The following is an 18,113-nucleotide window of genomic DNA, read 5'->3' on the forward strand; positions in this document are numbered from 1 at the left end:
CAAACACAGACATACAGAATTTAAAATAAAATTTAAAAATAGAGTATCTTGCAGTAATCGATTGGGATAAACAATGTCAGTGGACCTAAGAATGTTGGAGTTTAAATTTCAGTGGGCTCCAGATCGAAGTATCTCCCACAGAGCCGGGCTGTGGTGGTGCACACCTTTAATCCCAGCACCCAGGAGGGAGAGGCTAGCAAATCTCTATGAATTTGAAGCCAGCCTGGCCTGCAAAGAGAGTTCCAGGACAGCCAGGGCTGTTACACAGAGAAAACTTGTCTTGGGAAAAAAAGAAAGAATGAAAGAGCGAAAGAAAGGAAGAAAGAAAGAAAAAGAAAGAAGGAAAAGGCGTGTCAGTGCCATGCAAAACAAAGAATGGCTGGAGATATTTCCAGATGAAAGGAGATTCAGTAGCTGTGATAACTACCAGGAATGCATAATCCCAGCTGGAAGCTGGAGGAAAAGGCTGTAGTTATGTGAGGCCACTTGAGGTGTTTAGACAAATTAGAATACAGACAGTCTTTTCAGTTAGCATAGTGTGCTGCTGGCTAGTTTTATGCCAACTTGTCACAAACTAGAGTCACCTGAGAGGAGGGAACCTCAATTAAGAAAATGTTTCCATAACATCAGGCTATAGGCAGGCCTATAGAGCATTTTCTTAATTAATTAGTGATTGATGAAGGAGGGCCCAGTTCATCCCTGGGCTGGTGGTCCTGGGTTCTATAAGAAAGCAAGCTGAGAAAGCCATGGTGAGCAAGCCAGTAAGCAGCACCCCTCCATGGCTTCTGCAGCATCTCTTGCCTCCAGGTTTCTACCCTGGTTGAGTTCCTGTCCTGACTTCCTCCAGTGATGAACAGTGCTGTGGAAGTGTAAGCCAAATAAACCCTTTCCTCCCCAAGTTGCTTTGGTCATGGTGTTTTGTTGAAGCAATAGTTACCCTAAGTAAGACACATAGAGTTTGTGGTACATTCCCTGACTTTTAGAGTACAGGAGCATAAGTAGTTAGTAGTGAGGGACCACGAAGTCAGAGACAGTAAATCTATGTGTCTAGAGAGAAAGAGCTAACACCAACCTGGTGAGATGCTGGGATGATTGTCAATTGTCAACTTGACAGAATCTAGAGTCCAGTGGGAGGAAAATCTCTGGTATTCCTGTGGGAGATCATCCAGATTAGGTGAACTGAGGTAGGAAGACCCATTTCAGCAGTGGACAGCACCATTCCAGGGGCTAAAGTCCTGAACTGAGTTAAAGGAGAAGCTGAGCTGAACACTAGTGGCCGTCTCTCCCTCTCTGCTTCCTGACTGCAGATGCAATGTGACGGCTGCTCCACACTCCTGTCACGTGACTCCCCACCATTGTGAACTGTGAGCCGGAACTGTGTGGTGGCAGCACACGCCTTTAATATCAGCAGTTGGGAGCCAGAGGCATGTGGATCTCTGTGAGTTCAAGGCCAGCCTGGTCTACTGAATGAGTTCCAGGACAGCCAGGATAACACAAAGAAACCAGGCGGGGCGGGGGGGGGGGGGAGGGGGGTATGAACCGTGAGCGAGAACCCTCCCTTCCTTCATTTCAGTCACAGCGAGGAGAAATCAATGAATCCAGCTGCTAAAGACATGGATCCAAAGAGTATATGAGTGTGTTTTGTAATTTCTTTGGACATTTTCAGAAAAAAGTGTTTACAGTATGCAAAAATGGAGGTGAGGTGGGGGTGGGAGCTTCGTATTTCTGACAGTCGAATAACAACTCAAGAAGTGGCTGCTGGATTTGGTGACATCGTGGTCACTAGTGGCCTTAACAATCAACTCTTGAAGAGATGGGATTGAGTTTTAGTTGTCAGAGAAAAGAATGTTAATACAGGCAGTAGAGAAGACAGCTTTTCAAAAACAAACAAACAAAAAACAAGTTTAGTGTATTTAGGGTAGGTATTTAGGTAGAATGAAACTAAAAGTTGGCTCTGATTCCACTATTTTGTTCCAATTGTTAACTAGTATCTGTGAGTATTCAAGCCCAGCTATCTTGGATTTATTCCCAGAACCACATAAAATTCGTTTCATTGATCCCAGACATTTAGCTTACTCCATTGATTCTGTTGTCCAAAGCTTAAGAGGGACTCACCTCCTTGTGGGGAAATCTCTGGAAGCCTGGCCCCTCTGACTCTCAGATCAGCACCCTCCCCTCCAGCGTGGACCTTCTCCCCTCACAGGGGAAGAAACTGATGAAGTATCTGTAGCCATCGAAGCATCTGGACCCAGGCTCCATCCTCCACAAGGGTTCCCTCCAGCCCTAAAAATGGCTGTAATCAACTCTTCACCCTCTCCAGTTTCCTCTCTGCAGATGCAAATCAGTTCAGGTTATAGTTCGTTGTTGAGATATCGACAGATACTTGTGATACCATAGATGCCACTGTATCTATTCTTTTTTGTTAGACTCTCAAATTTCCTCAGCTTTGCAAAAAAACTTTTATCTTCTTGAATTTGAAGTTCACACTAAACTTTTTTTTTGTTTAAGGAGCACAGACATTCTTCCAAAAGATCATTTCAAATACACCTATTAACTAAAGACTTAATGGTAGCAGGGTGAAGGCTAATGAGATGATTCAATGGGCAAAGGCATTTTACTTCAAAAGCCTGATAACCTGGAATGCAGATTAAGAACCTACTACACATAGTTGCCCTTTGACCTCCCTCTGTGCACTGTGACACTCACTCCTACCCCCACCCCTAATACATAAATAGTAGTTTATTTTTTGTTAATAACAAATGAACAGTTAAAGCAATAGCGGCCTAGGTGTGGTAGTTTCCTTAGATGTCAATTCCAAAAATATTTCCAAATTACATAGTTCCAGGAGTTGACAATGGGCGCCTCTGTAAGACTTATGGGCTGAGCGATAGCTCTGCCATTAAAGGCTAGGCTAACAACCAAAAATATAAAGCTTATGGCAGAGGCCTTGGGCTTAACATCCGGTGCCTAAAGCTTAATGGTTTTGCAAAGCATGATCAGAAAATCCCTAAGCTCTGGAGGCACAAGCTTGTATCTTACCAAGGCCGGTGCATTTGTTCATCATGGCAGATCTGCCAGGTAGCCTTATTGCTCCCATTTAACAGATGGGAAGGCACAGGCTGAGAGGTTAAACCCAAAAGATTGAAGGTCTGGGATTAAAAATCATTGTTTTTCTAGTATGTCAATCTGCCTTCAAAGAAAAGGTTTTTTTTTTTTTTTTTTTTTAGTTGCCCAAAGGAACAAAGGTCTAAATTCATGCTGCATGCTTACATGTGTATGTAGACAGCATGCACATCCTATGGCATCTTGTGGTGGTCAAAGGGTAATCTCAGTGTCCTTTATCACGGTCTACCTTGTTTGAAACAAGGTCTGTCTGTGTACACCAAGCCATCTGGCCATGAGCTTCCAGGAAATCCCCTGCCTCCACATCTCATCTTGCTGGAGAAGTACTGGGGTTACAGATATGTGTGACCCTATCCTCTTTATGTGGGTCTGGGGCTCCAAACTCAGGTCCTCAAGCTGGCATGGCAAGTGCTTTACTTAATGAACCATCTTCTTAACTTGCAAAAAATTGAAGACTCAGATATGAACTCACCATCTCAAGAGGGATTCCACAGAGGAGCTGTGTGAAAAACTAATTTTGTGAATTGCATCGTACTTTCAGTGCACCAGCTTTTAAAATAATTCCTAAAGTGAATTCTTTTGTATTTGCAGATATGAATTTTCATCTATGAATCCTATTTGTCTACTGCAGAAATCACCTGCTCTGGGCTCTCCCCAATGGATGCAGAGATCATGGCTCAGAATATGCTGTGGAGAAGAGTCCTACTTAAAGAAGGGGTCACTGACTTATTGGAAGCATCCAACATAACAGATAAATGAAGCCAACTCTCAGTTAGCTGGAGTCAAGTGTCATTACATGTATGGTATATTTTCTTTGAATTATCATAGGTACTGAGGAGCACAGAAACCGTGGTGGGGACAAAAAGGACAAGAGGAAGAGAGAGCCATAAAAACAGGCTGAAGAAAGAAATGGGAAACAAAGAGAGGATAAACTGAAAGCCAGAAGGGATTGGAAGAGCAAGATGGAAGGGAGAGAGGGAGGAAAGAAAAGAAAGAGAAGAGGGAGGGAGAGAGAGAAAGAGAGACCCAGTGACAGGGACACCGGAAATAGAAGGAAGGAGGGAAGAATTTGAAGAAAGGAAAGAATGAGGATTCAGGGAGGAGAGAGGGTGGAACCACAAAAGATGCTGGTCACCTCATCTGTCATTTCCTGCCCTGGGCAGGGGACAGGCTGTAAGAACACCTCTACCCCACAGTGAGTGTACTAATGTCTGCTGGTTCAAGCCACTCCTGTTGGCCCATTTTCATGGATCCATTGGCTTAGACCCGCCTCATCCTCCAAGCCCTTTCCCAACTCAGGTTCCTGTTATTGTTTTGTTTAAAAAGAAGAAAAGAGAAATGCTGAGACATGAGACACATTGACCATAAGTTTATTATAAGGCCCGGCAGAGTAGGGAGACTAAGAGAAGAGGAACAGGGGTAAATGGCTGACCGCCATGGCCAGTCGCCATAGAGAGAGCGCATAGGTGAGAGAGAGAGAGAGTAGAAAGGAAGCTGAGAGGAAACAGAGTGGGGAAACAGAGAGAGGAAACAGAGAACATAAATGGGCAGGGACCTGTCTTTTAAAGGGGTCCTCTGTATCTGCATGCAGACTTAGTTCCCATGGAACCTTGGGCTGACCAGGGTACTGCCTGTTCCACCAGGTAACAGGGGCAGGCCAGCATAATGTCTGACCCTTTCAGTTCCCAGACTGGGTCTCAGCAGCTGGCATTCCATCCATCTTCCTGAGTGCAGCAGTCTCCCTTCTCACTTAGCAAGCCCCTTCCCTCCCTGGAGCTGAGCTGGGGCTGATTTCCATACGCACAACTGCAAAAGACCTGCAGAGCACGTCTTCCACCACAGGGTAGCCTTGTGGTACAAACTGTGCAGATTTCTCTGCCAGAAATATGACCAAGATTAGAGGCTACAACATGGGATTTTGTTAGCAAAAAACTGAACAGACATGCCCTGAGGTAGAGTCTATTGTCTCAAGGAGGAGTGTCTTCATCCCAGGGTGAGACTGAGCGACCATGGATCTCTGTAGTAGTACTTTCTCGTAAGGACTGCCAGCCTACAAATAATGACATGGAGACCTACTATCAATTAATAAAGTTTGGCCTTAGCTTAGGTTTGTTTCCAACTAGCTCTTATATCTACTTTCTATCATAACTTGTATTACCATCCTAAAAATATCTTTTTAGACCTTAAAACATCTTCTTAAACAACTTTTTATGTTACTCAACCTTTTAAATTTCATCTCTTATGTAAGTTTCTTTTTTGAATTTGGTAGCAAGGAGAACTGTAAAACTATAACTTCCTAGTCTTCAATTCCATCAGAGACCCAAGAAGGATATACTATTTCCCGAGTAAACAGGAAGTGCAGAGTAAACAATTTCCAAAACTATAGAAATGACAGAAACATCTGGCTGACTAGACAGTCACCCAAGGTTCCTCTGCAATGTTGGGCTGTGAAGCAGGGATTTTTTTTGCATGACTGGCCTACTTTGTTTTGGCAAAATCCAGCAGTCACCTTTTTTGTGACCTACTTGTTCAATTTGAACAGCATACTGTCAGCAGTTGAGGCAAGGGCAGTTTCTAGCCCAGTGGCTGGCTTTGCCACATTGAAAGCAAACTCCATGAGGGGGGGTCTTTGATGCCCATCATCTTCTTTAAAGGACATTGGTGCTGTCAGGAGCAGACATGTCTCACTGACATGAAAAGTCTTATTTTATTAAAACATCTTAAATACCATATTCTGTAGGTTTTTGAAGTGTTTGAAGCCTACCTATCTATCTAAAATACATCTGTTTAACATTTGAAAACATACCTAACTACAAGTTTGATTGTTATAGCTGACTGGTTACTAACCTGCATTTCTTAATAATCCTAAACAGTTTGTAATAATAGCTTTCAAGGACTAGAACTTTACATAGCATTTTTAAATGAGCTGCATAGGCACAATACCTTAAGCAAGAGCAGAAAGATATATACAGCATGTATAACAAAAATAAGCTTAAATTTGTATCCATATACAAAAATCCGTACCAATGTAAACTATTTGAGACTAGTAGTTGCTTTTTAGACTAAAAGTAGGTTCAATAATCTGACTTTTTATCCTGTCCTTCCAAGATCCCTTCCTCTGCCTCTGAGTTCTCCCAAAGCCTGTGAGAAAAATAGTCTTTAAAGCCATCCTTACTCTCAACATATTGTTCTATATGGTTAGAAAATTCTTCCAGCACATGTTAAAGAAGGAAGTTAAGACAAATCCCTACTCAAAGGATTGCAGTCTCTGAATCACTTACATTGACATACAGATTTTCAGGGAAATTCCCATTCTCCACCCAGGAGACAGGAATATAGACTGAGAACAGAAATGGAGCAGGCAGTCTCCTGTGTCTTTCAGAGGACACTGCTTCATACAGCCACCCTGTCATAGTCCCAGAACAGTGGGTGAAAAGGAGGGAAAGAAAACTTAACAGTCAGTCAGGCATTCAAGGCTGTGGAGGACATATCCCCCAAGAAGCGTACCTGATCTTTGTTAAAGCCTTTCCAGAGGCTTCTGCTTATATCGTTCCCCGAACCCTCGCTCTTCTACCATGGACAGCACCCTGAGCTGCATGTCCTCTGTACCAGCAGCTGGAGACAACACATTCTACAGCTGACTTTTCTGTTACTTGCATTGTCGGGTCATTAGCAGGGTTTTAGCATCAGGAAGCACGAGGCAGGCATAGAATAAGCACTGTCACCAAGGTCCTATTCGACCCATTCAGCCAAGGGCTCAGGCACTCACCATACCTGTCCTAAGGTACTTGGATCTGGGGCTGATATCGACAGACTGTGGAGAGGACTGCCATGTCACATGGTAAGTGCTGTGAGAGAGAAACATGGGATGCGGGAGATTCTGCTTGACACATTCAAAGAAGGAAAGACAGGTGTGAAAGAAGGCATCCATTGTGTCCAGTGTTTGAGCTGAACTTTGAGGGATGAGTAAGAGCTGGCAATGCATAAGGAGCATCTAAACAGCTGAGGAAAATAACAAAGATGGGAGGAAGTCTAGCCAGTTGAGACACACTGGTCACTTGGATACTGAAGAGAAGAAAGAAAACAACAAGTTCCTGTAGAGGAAGACAGAGCAAAGATATAAGGTGTTCATTTGGTCCACTAAGGGATCAGGCTATTGTCCGAAGGTGCTGGGAGCAGCTGTGGAATCTTTGTAATAACCCCAAGGGGAAGGTCAAGGGTCTAAGTAAAGGAAGAGGCTGTGGGAAAGAGATGGAGGGTGTTGTTTTAAGACATCCTTTTGAAAACTGAAGCATAGGACCTGATGATAAAGGTGGGCACAATGGTGAACACCTGGAACCCCAGCACTCAGGAGGCTGAGGCAGGAGGACAGTGTGTTCCAGACCAATATGAGCAAACAATGAGGCCATCTCAAAACAATAATAACAAAAGAATGATGATGATATTATAAATATTAAATAAAGCAATGAAAAACAAAGACAGGTATGAAGGACAAAAGGAAACTCAGTTTAAAAAATTATTTTCAAAGATGAATATAAGATATATATATATATGAAAATAATTAAAGATCTAATTTTTTAAAAAAGAAAAAAAACATCAGGATGGAGAGATGGCTCAATAGTTAAGAGTACACACTGCTCTTACAGAGAACCTGGGTTTGGCTCTCAGCATCCATACTGGCCCCTATAACTCCAGTTTTAGGAATCAATACCTCTTCTGGCCTCTGTTGGCACCGCATATATATAGATATAGATATATCTCTATCTATCTATCTATCTATCTATCTGTCACACATACCACACACACACCAAGGAAAATGAAAAAAGCAAAGCTTTCAGAGCTAAACTCAAAGCTGAATATATAAACTGAAAAGATTTGTCAACTATAGATAAAGGGAATAGAAGGAGGAACAGTGAAATCTCTTCCCCTAGTTGTATTTTTAATCATTCATTCCTAAATTTCAAATCCAATTGCTTTTGATGTGTACATTTGGAGGAGAAATTATTTTGTTTCTTTTTAAAAGATTTATTTATTTACTTTATTTATTTACTTAGCACATTGTGTGTGCTTGTATGTTATACGCACCCATTTGTGCTGTGCTGGTAGATGCTGAGAAGAGGGCATCGGATCTCTTGGAGGTAGAGATAGAGGAGGTTGTGAGCCACCCCATATGGTTCTGGGAACTGAATCTGGATCCTCTGCAAGAGCAGTCAGTACTCTTAACTGCTGGGCCATTTCTCCAGCCCCAGTGCCTGGCTCTTTTGCTTGGCTTCTGAGGATCAAAGTCAGTTCCTTGGCTTAGAAGATAGGGGCTTTGCCGACTAAATCATCTCCCCAGTCCTTGAACTCTCTCCTTGCACCTTGATCTCTGTAGTGTCTCCTTCCTTTCATAATACTGGCAATTTATATCTCTTTTCCTCTCCTTTTGATTCATGTAGCTCAAAGTTTGTTGTTTGTTTTCGGTTGATTTTGTTGATCTTTTCAAAGAACCAGATTTGGGGTTCATTGAATTTTCTCTCTTGGTCATTTTCCATTTTACTGATTTACATTGCTTTCCTACCTTTTTAAATCTTTTTTTTTTTTGCTATGTTTTGAAATAGGCTCTCTCTATGTAGCCTTGACTGTCTTGGAACTCATTACAATAAACTAGATTGGCCTTGAATTCACAGAGATCTATCTGATTCTGCTTCCTGGGTGCTGGGATTAAAGGGATCACCTGCCTGGCCACACCTATTTATCTTAATTTGCCTTCCCCCTTAAGATGAAGTTAGGTAATTGATACGAGTCTCCACTCTCTAACATAAACATTTAAAGTCACAAGTATCTCTCTAAATGCTGCTTCGGCTGCACAACACAAATTGTGGTATGTGATGGTTTTCATTTCCAGCTCAAAATATGCTCATATTTTCCTCATGACTTTTTTCTTTGAGCTATACATTGCTTAATTACCAGATATTTGGGAGAGTTTTTTAAAAGACATTTTGTTTTATTACTGTTTTCTAATTGAATTATGTTTTATTTACCCTCTGCATATTTCAACCTTTTTAAATGGGGAGTTTGTATATCCCTAACATGGTCAATATTGTTCCCATTTGTTTTTCTTGTTCTTGAGTAGCACTTTTATGTGTTTTTTAAAAATTATGTATACAGTGTTCTGTCTGCATGCATGCCTGCAGGACAGAAGAGGGCATCAGATCACATCATAGATAGATGTGAGCCACCATGTGGTTGCTGGGAATTGAACTCAGGACTTCTGGAAGAGCAGCCAGTGCTCATAACCATCTCTCTAGTCTTCTCTTCGGCCCTGCATTTATCTATAAACGTCAGAAGGATCAAATTGCCTGGCCCCACTCTTTGACTCTCCTACATGCTCACAGATTTTCTTGTTTCTTGATTGTTAACTACTGGGGGACTGTATTTCTTCTTTCAATTCTGTTAACTTACTTCACATTATATTTTAATTTTTGGTGTATTTGTTTTATTATTTAGTATATTTTTAGTATATTCACACTGGAGGCTAGTTCTGGGCCCTGTGAGAGACCCTGGCACAATAAATAAGGTGGAAAGCCCAGAGCTGACTGTTTCTGGTAGACTGTCTGGCCTGCAAGCCTCCTCCAGGAGCCATCTATCTGCTCCAACACTAGCACTACAGACCACTGTATCTGGTTTGAGGACCTGAGTCCAGTACCCATTTAAAAGCCAGGTCCTCATGCCTGTGCAGTAAGCACAGTTCTCACTGTTTGCCTTGTGTGTTAAAGTTTTGTTACATGATGTATTTAGGATCACTGTGTCTTGCTAAAGAATTAATGATCTCATCTTTGTGGATAAGAGCTCTTCTTCTGCAATCTGCTTTATCCAGTGTTAGTACAACTTTTCATAGCTCTATCTATCTTTTAATTAGTATTTACTGGGTGTGGTGGTTTGCATAAGACTGGCTCCCATAGGCTCACATATTTGAATGCTTAGGGAGTGGAATTAGGAGGTGTGGCCTTGTTGGAGGAAGTATGTCACTGGATGTGGGTTTTAGGTTTCAGAAGCTCAAGCCAGGCCTAGGGTCACTCTCTCTTCCAGCTGCCTGTTGAGATGTAGAACTCTCAGCTACCTCTCCAGCACCATGTCTGCTGCATGCTGCCATGCTTCCCATTATGACTAACCCTCTAAAACAGTAAGACAGTCCCAATTAAATGCTTTCCGTTATAGACGTTGCCATGGTCATGGTGTCTTTTTATAGCAATAGAAACCCTAACTAAAACACTGGGGTGGGAGAGATAGCTCAGTGGTTAAAAGCACTGGCTGCTTTTCCAGAGGAACCAACCTAGATTTCCAGCGCCCACATGGCATCTCACAATCATTTGTAACTCCAGTTTCAGGGATCTTCCTCTTCAGACCTCTGAGGCAACAGACATGCACATGGTACACAGACATACATGCAGGCAAAACACCCATACACATAAAATAAAATAATAATTTAATTGATATTTACATACCATGTCTTTTTGCATTCTTTCATATTTAATACACCTAAAATACATTTAGAGTAGATTTCCTATAGGTATGATGTAGTTGACTCTTGCTCTTTTAACTAATAACCTCTGCCTTTCAGTTGGACATTGACATTGCCTTACTTATATTCCTATGTAGCTATTGATACAGTGGTATTGCAATCTACTGTCTTGATGTTTGTTTCCTGTTTGCCTTGTATATTTTTATCCTCTTTTCCTGCTTTCCTTTGAATTGATTTTTTATTATCCCAATAATACTTTCTAAATACTACTATTTTGTAATAGTTTCTCCAAGACTTCCAGGGTGTGCAGTCTGTGGCCGAATATTGCATCGTTTTATATACAATGTAAAAAGTAATAATAGAATATACTCACTTATTGGTCCCATTCTTCATCATATTACTATATGTTATTGCTATATGTATGTTGACTCCCTAAGGCAATATTTATTTTTCCTTTAAACAGACAACTACCTTTTAAGGAAATTAAAGAGTGACAGAAAAGTAATTTTATGTTTACTCTTTCTAGCAATCTTCATTCTTTTGTGTACATACTTGTTCTTACCTAGTCTCAGTCTTCTTTAGCTTAATAGCTATCTTTAGTATTCATGCTGGCAACAAATTCTTTGTTTAGAAAAATCCTTATCTCACCTTTATATTTGAAAACTGTTTTAACTGGAAATTGAATTTGAAATTGATGAAGTGGGCCAATTGGTTTGATCCTTAAGTTATGACTCCACTGCCCCCTGGTTAGCTTATGACATGAGACTACAGATCCCCTTAAAGGGTTCCATTCATATGCAATGTGCTTTTTTTAATTGAGGCACTTTGAAGATTTGCTTGTGCTGAGTTGTCCTGGTTCATTTTTATTGTTGACTCCACACAACCTAGAATTACTGGTAAGAGGGAACTTCAACCGAAGCATCGCCTAGATCAGATTGGTGTGTTCGCAGAATGAGTTATGAGCACGTGTGCGCCACAGCGTGTGTGTGAAGGTCAGAGGACCTCAGGCTTGTCTTCTGCCTTGTTTAAGTGTGCAAGACTAACTGGCCTCCAGCTTCTGGGGATTCTTGTGTTTCTGCTCCTATCATCTTGTAGTAGGAGCACTGGGGTGACTGACATGTTATCCCATCTGGCTTCACATAGATTCTGAGGATGTAAATTCAGGTCCTCACACTTGTGTGGCAAGCACTTTACTCTCTGGATCATCTCTGCAGCCTTCAGACACACCATGGACTTTGAAGGTGACAACGTTGTTTCATAATGTGAAAAGACTGGACATCCCCAAATGAGCCCCGCATTTCCATAGAGCCCAGGGTTACCCCTCCCCCACAACTGCACTGGGTTTCTGTTCAGTTCCTTCCCTTCCCCATTTCCCAGCAGCCTCTGGCTTCCCATGCCTGTTTTGATCAGCGATCCTGTATTCTATGCAGAGATTTACTGCCACTGCTTTGAGATGGCAAGCTTCTAAAGGGTAAGGACTCTCTTATTCTTAATTGCTCTGACCTGTAGGTAGCAGAATGCCCACTCCACACCAAAGACTTGCTAGGTAATTGCTCATCAAGTGAATGGTTGAATGAACATCTGGGAGAAAGCGCACTGAGTGCTGGGTAAGGAACCTAAGCTTTAGAAGGCAGCAGAGAGAGACGGGAGGCAACTGCCTGGAATTCCATCCCCCTGGTCGGTAAGGAAGAGAGAACCAGGAAAAGCCTACAAGTAGGAGACCTTGTTAGTTCCCTGCCCTGTCCTGAAATGGTTAAGGTGGCCAAGGCATCCGCCTCGGCAGAGGAGAAATTTCCCTGTCCTTGCCTAAGTGAATGGCTGGGATTAAAGTGACAGCCCACCTTAGTGATGGCGGCATAATTGGTTGTTCAGCTCTGTCCTTGTCAGAGCCTGACAGTTCTGCAGATGCCCTGCTCGGCTCTCCAAAGGTTAGCCTCAGCCGTGTGGCTGGTCATTAATCATTCCTCCCTGACAGGCCTCGGTGCAGCCCACAGCTGCCACACCGGTCCCCTCGGGCCCCACCCAGCATGGCCAAGCTGGAAGCAGCCTGAGCTCCCTGAAGGACCTGTCCCTACATGGTGAAGACAAGCAATCCATGTCCCCTCATCCCTGCCTCCTGCCACCGCTGAGCCAGAAACACAGATAAAGGAATTTCCCTTGGGCTCCTCCTTCCTGGAACTAGGGTCTGAATCATTGTACAAGCTCTCCCGACATCCTCATCGACTTCATCTGTTCTTCCCTGGAGCTTCTTGGGAGATGGAGGGAACTCCGGCCCAAGAGTTCCAGAGAGACAAGGGAGTCAGTGTTTCCAGGCTGAGGGGTGACAGAACCTGCCTTAGGACCCGGGCCCTATGCACAGCCTGAACTACTCCTAAGCTACATATTCCATACATTGTTCTAGGCCATTGAAAACCACTTCTTGCTACTTTGAATAGGGCATTGTGTTTGAGCTTAATACCCAGAGCATTAGGGAAAGGGATAGAGTAAGCTAGAATCAGGCTGCAGACTCCAATCCCTGGGGTACAGAGACAGCGTCCCCCTTCGTGGGCTTCTTCACTCTTCCGCCTTTTCCCCAAAGTCAGCATGGTGGGGCGAGCCAAGGAAGTAACTGGGATTCTGAGTAGCCAATGAGGTGGATGGAAGGATTGAAGGATCCAGGTAAGTGCGAGGGGGGGCAGAGAGTGGGTTGGGACAGCAGAGATGGCTTTCTGAGGCAGGACATGTAGTCCGAGGGAAGGATAAAATCAGAATGAGGACATTTTGTGTGTGCGAATGTATGTGAGCCCTCTGGCATGCGTGCTCAGGTATGTGGCGGCAAGGACACAACTTCAGGTCTTCAGGTATCATTCCCAGGTACCACTCTTTCTTTCTTTCTTTCTTTCTTTCTTTCTTTCTTTCTTTCTTTCTTTCTTTCTTTCTTTCTTTCTTTCTTTCCTTTCCTTTCCTTTCCTTTCCTTTCCTTCCTCCCTCCCTTTCTTTTTTGAGTTTTATTTTTGGAGTTAGGATCTCCCACATGTCTTTGAACTCACCATATAGGCTAGAATGGCTCGTCAGGGAGCCCCAGGGATCTGCCTATTACCACCTCCCAATAACTAGGATTACAAATGTGTACCACAATGTCTGGATTTTGTTGCTGCTGTTGTTTGATTACTGTGATTCTTGAGGATGGCGTTCCGGTTGTCCCCATGTTGACAAAGCAGGCACTTTACCAATTGTGCCATCTTTCCAGCTCCTAAAGCTAGAACAGAAAACTACCTGGCTTTGTCGTAGCACAGCACCACTGGGGGACATCTGCTCCCAGGCTTCCATGTTCCTCCGGACTTCCTTCCCCTTCTTTTCCACGTCCCCTTCTCATTTTGCCTGATTTCCCAGCCTCTCATCCCTCTTCTCTCTTGGTCCCCATTGGATGCTCTGAATGACTCAGATCTTGCTCCCAAGCCAACCAGATAGAAGGTTGGAAATTTCATCATGGCGTCCTGCTCAGCCTTCCTTGGAGAGTAAAAGCATGCTCCTAGCCCCAGGTCTCTGCTCCAGGCCTGCCAGTTAGTATGTGCACAGTGCCGGAGTCATCATTTCCCCCCATTGATTAGCTGTCCGCCCGCAAAGTTTGCAGAGCAACAAACAAGGACACAGGGAGATTAGCATTCAGCGAGTCCACTGGACTCCAAACTACAGACACCTGCGTTTTCACATCCAGAGATCCTACACACAGTCAGCCCAGAAACAAGGACACAGGGCGATTAGCATTCATCGAGTCCACTAGACTCCAAACCACCCCCACCCAGCTTTTCACATCCACAGATCCTGTATATACATAGCTGGCCTGAAACCTGGAGATACAGGCTCAGCGCCCTCAGACCTACGCCAGGTACATAAAAAGACTGCCCACACCAAGATCAACATCTCCCACAGTGAACTGGAGCTGCTGTGTACATTGTTCTGCCACATCTTCCCTCTAACTTCACAAGGAAGACAAGCAGGTCCACATTTTATATTGAGAACGCAAGCTTAGAGAGGATAGAAGACTCGCCCAAGACTGTTGGTGTAAGTTCCTTGAGTTTACAAAGCCCGAGCTCTCATTTTTATCCTGCTACTTCTAACGAGCTTGGTGAGACTTAATCAGGGCTTCCCAGCAGCAGTCCTGTTGACGCTAGGGGCTCGGTAGTTCTTTGTAGAATGTATAGAATGCTTATGTTCCCGGCCCTCACCCACGTGATGCCAGGCACCACCTCCCTAAGCTGTGGTACCAAAGATGTTTCTAGATGTTTCCAGATGGGAAGGGAATGCAGAATCACCTCTTCTTGAGAATTGCGTTTCTGCTCTTTAAATGTAAATCTACCTGGGGCAAATGGCTGTTTTCCATGCAGGGAAGTCAGGAAAGACATCAAAGCCTTTGAAAGCCCATGCTAGGCAATGAGAATAAGAAGGATGTAGCTAGGATCTAGCTGCTAGATGATGGAGCACTTGCCTGCCATGTGCAAGGCTGTGTTGTTTATAAGGAACACCAGGGAATTATCTTAAATCAGGAAGCATATGGGAAAGAAATACATATTGGGAATTTAACCCAACACCCCCCCTCCCCATCTTTTCATCTATCTCCCAGTCTGCCAATCTTCTGGTTTGCCTGTCCATCCTGGGTCCCTCTATATAGTCTGCAACTGTTTTCCAGCATAAGGCTGGGCAAGGCTTCCCATGGAAGAGAAAAAGTGCCCATGCATCCTCCTCATTGGGCACAGGATGGGAGCTGGAGGCTCAGTTCTGTCTCAACAGCCCACACAGCTATGGCAGGTTTCTGGGTTCCAAGGCTATGTTCCCTGCAGAATCCTCGTGAGGACACAGGGGACCAAAGAATGTGAAAAGCACTTTATACCCCACCCATGTGTTAACTGTTGCTACATGACTGTTGGGTAAGGACAGAAACACTAGTGATCTCTAGCTGTGAGTGTTAAAGAATATACCAAGAAGGGATTTGGTCAAGGGAGCCACAGAATGGGATGCTATGAATGACCAATAGCTGTAAAAAGATATCCAAAATCACTGGTCTTCGAAGAAATGGAAATTAAAACACTAAAATGCCATGTGTCACCCAGAGGATGGCTATAAAAATCTGGAGAGGGTATGACAAAGCTGGCACACCTCACATTTCCTAGGTGAGCTGTGCAGTATTCTATTGGAAAAATGATCTGTCTGTAACTAGAAGAACTAAGTGCTTATCGTCTGACCCAGAAATCACACAACCATGGTACTTCCCCCAAGAAATAACAGTACAAGTTATCAGTTACCCAAGGGGACACCAAAGTGAGGGAGACATGAAAGAGGGAAAAGGACACAATATGAATGTCTTACTCATATGCCTCTGTATTTTTTGACTTTGCTGTAGTGAGCATTTTGCTTCCATACTGAAAAAGGATTAAGGGTTAAATTGAAGAAGAGGCAGAAAGCAATAAGAATCCAGAGATTTCTTCCACAGAGCATGTGGCCAGGCGTCTTGAAGGCCAAAGTGAGAGTAAACTTAGAACCTTCTAATACTAGGAGTAGAAGGAGTGAGCCTGAACCTGTGATGGGAAGTCCAAACACAGGTACATGGGAGCTAGGAAGGCATCCTCAGCCTGGCTGGACTGGGCTTAATCCCAATGAAAAGTTGCCCATGAATTGTGTTGGACTGCAGAGACAAGGATTGGGGCAAGGCCATGCCATTCTAACATATAGAGACCACAGTGAATGGCTTTTAACTACAGAATTCTTGGCCTGCTGGCTTCCCTAGCAGCAACCGCCCTTTGGAGGGAGCCTTTTAATAGAAAAATCACAAGGCTTGTTGGAAAACCTTCCTGCTTTGTCTTTAGCATGAAAGAAATGCAAAGGTGATGAATTAGGCAAATTGGTCCACGTCAAGTTGTATCCATCAGAATGATTCAGAGCCTGGGATGAGCAACAGTAATGGGGAAGAGCGGTTACTAAGAGTAACCAAATTAACATTGTGGAAGAAGACAAAGGAAAAGCTGCGGGGCGGGCACCTCAGCCTGGACCTGCCCTCAGTCTTCACATCCTTTCTTCTTCAGGGAGCCTATCCAGGGCTGGGTCACTCACTGCTCCCAACCTGCAGCATTTCTATGTGGACTTGGGGCTTTTACCAGATCACGGAGCTCTCACAGTCAGCTCCCCCCCTTATCTCTTTCACAGCAGGTCAGTGGGTTGACTATCCCATGGTCTTCCAGAAGCTCTAAGCAGAGGCAAGGCTGCGGGAGTCTCCATCTCATAGCCATTTGTGGTGGAGACAAGATGCCTGAGGAAATCAGCTTTAAACAATGAGTCCTTTATGTTACCTCATGGTTTCAGAGAATTTGGTCAGTTCATCCATCTGCCTTAGATCTGTGGCTGGACAGCACATCATGGAAGTAAGAGTTCGAGCTGGAAGATGACTCATTCCCTTGAGAGACAGGAAGCAAAGGGGGGCGGGTCAAGGTCCTAGTATCTCCCTCAAAGGGCACATTTAAGATCCCAAACGTAACTGTTGTGAGGTAACCATCAGAAAAGACTATTTGGACATGAGTTCAAGCCAATAGAATGTCTTTATTAGCTAGCTGACTGCTACACTGGGTGTTTGGGACCCCAGTGCAGTCCCGAGCCTTTCTCAGGTTGAGCTTTTAAGCACAAAAACCATATCCTGTGTTGACACACCTTAGCAAGAACAGTTAGCCAGAAACAGAACTGCAGAAGCCAAACAGCAAAGTCCAGAACTACGGATTTTGATGGATTAGATCTTTGTTCTCATTTTGGCAGGTGGTGGTAGGTTCCACGAACTGAATGGTGCTTTGGTCATGGTGTCTGTTGTGGTAAGGTCAGGGGGCCTGTCACATTAACAGCTGGTGAGTAACAGAATCTAGCTTCCAACTTAGCAAAATCTAGAACTCAAGACCCTATACCTTGCTACCAAACCTTCACTAACACACACACACACACACACACACACACACACACACACACACACCACTCTTTCCTCCAGTCATTACCAGTGAAAATCCATAACTAGGTTGTGGTTGGAGAGGAAAGAGGATGGAACATAAAACATGAACAGTAAGTGGCTCACAGCTCTGCAGCCCCTTCTGCAGATGGCAAACACACACACACACACACACACACACACACACACACTCACACACACACACACAAACACACACACACACACACACACACACACACACACACACACTTCTCAGGTGTTCTACTATTGCTCAGACTTGTTTTCTTCTGGTAGTTCTTAAGGTACGTCTCTGTTCCCATGATTCTACCACATCCCATCCTGGCTGCACAGCCCAGGGCAGCCTTGAACCATAAACGTCAGTCTATAGCATCACTCCAAAAGGTAAGCTGGGCATATTTCATCTGTATCAACCACTTGAACAGGAAACAAAGTATCATGGAGGCTACATTAGGGCCATGCTGTGCAGCCAAGCCGTCATTTCTTGGGGCTGCTATGACAAATGGC

Source organism: Cricetulus griseus, chromosome 2 (genome assembly GCF_003668045.3).
Source record: "Cricetulus griseus strain 17A/GY chromosome 2, alternate assembly CriGri-PICRH-1.0, whole genome shotgun sequence".
NCBI classification, from domain to species: Eukaryota; Metazoa; Chordata; class Mammalia; order Rodentia; family Cricetidae; genus Cricetulus; species Cricetulus griseus.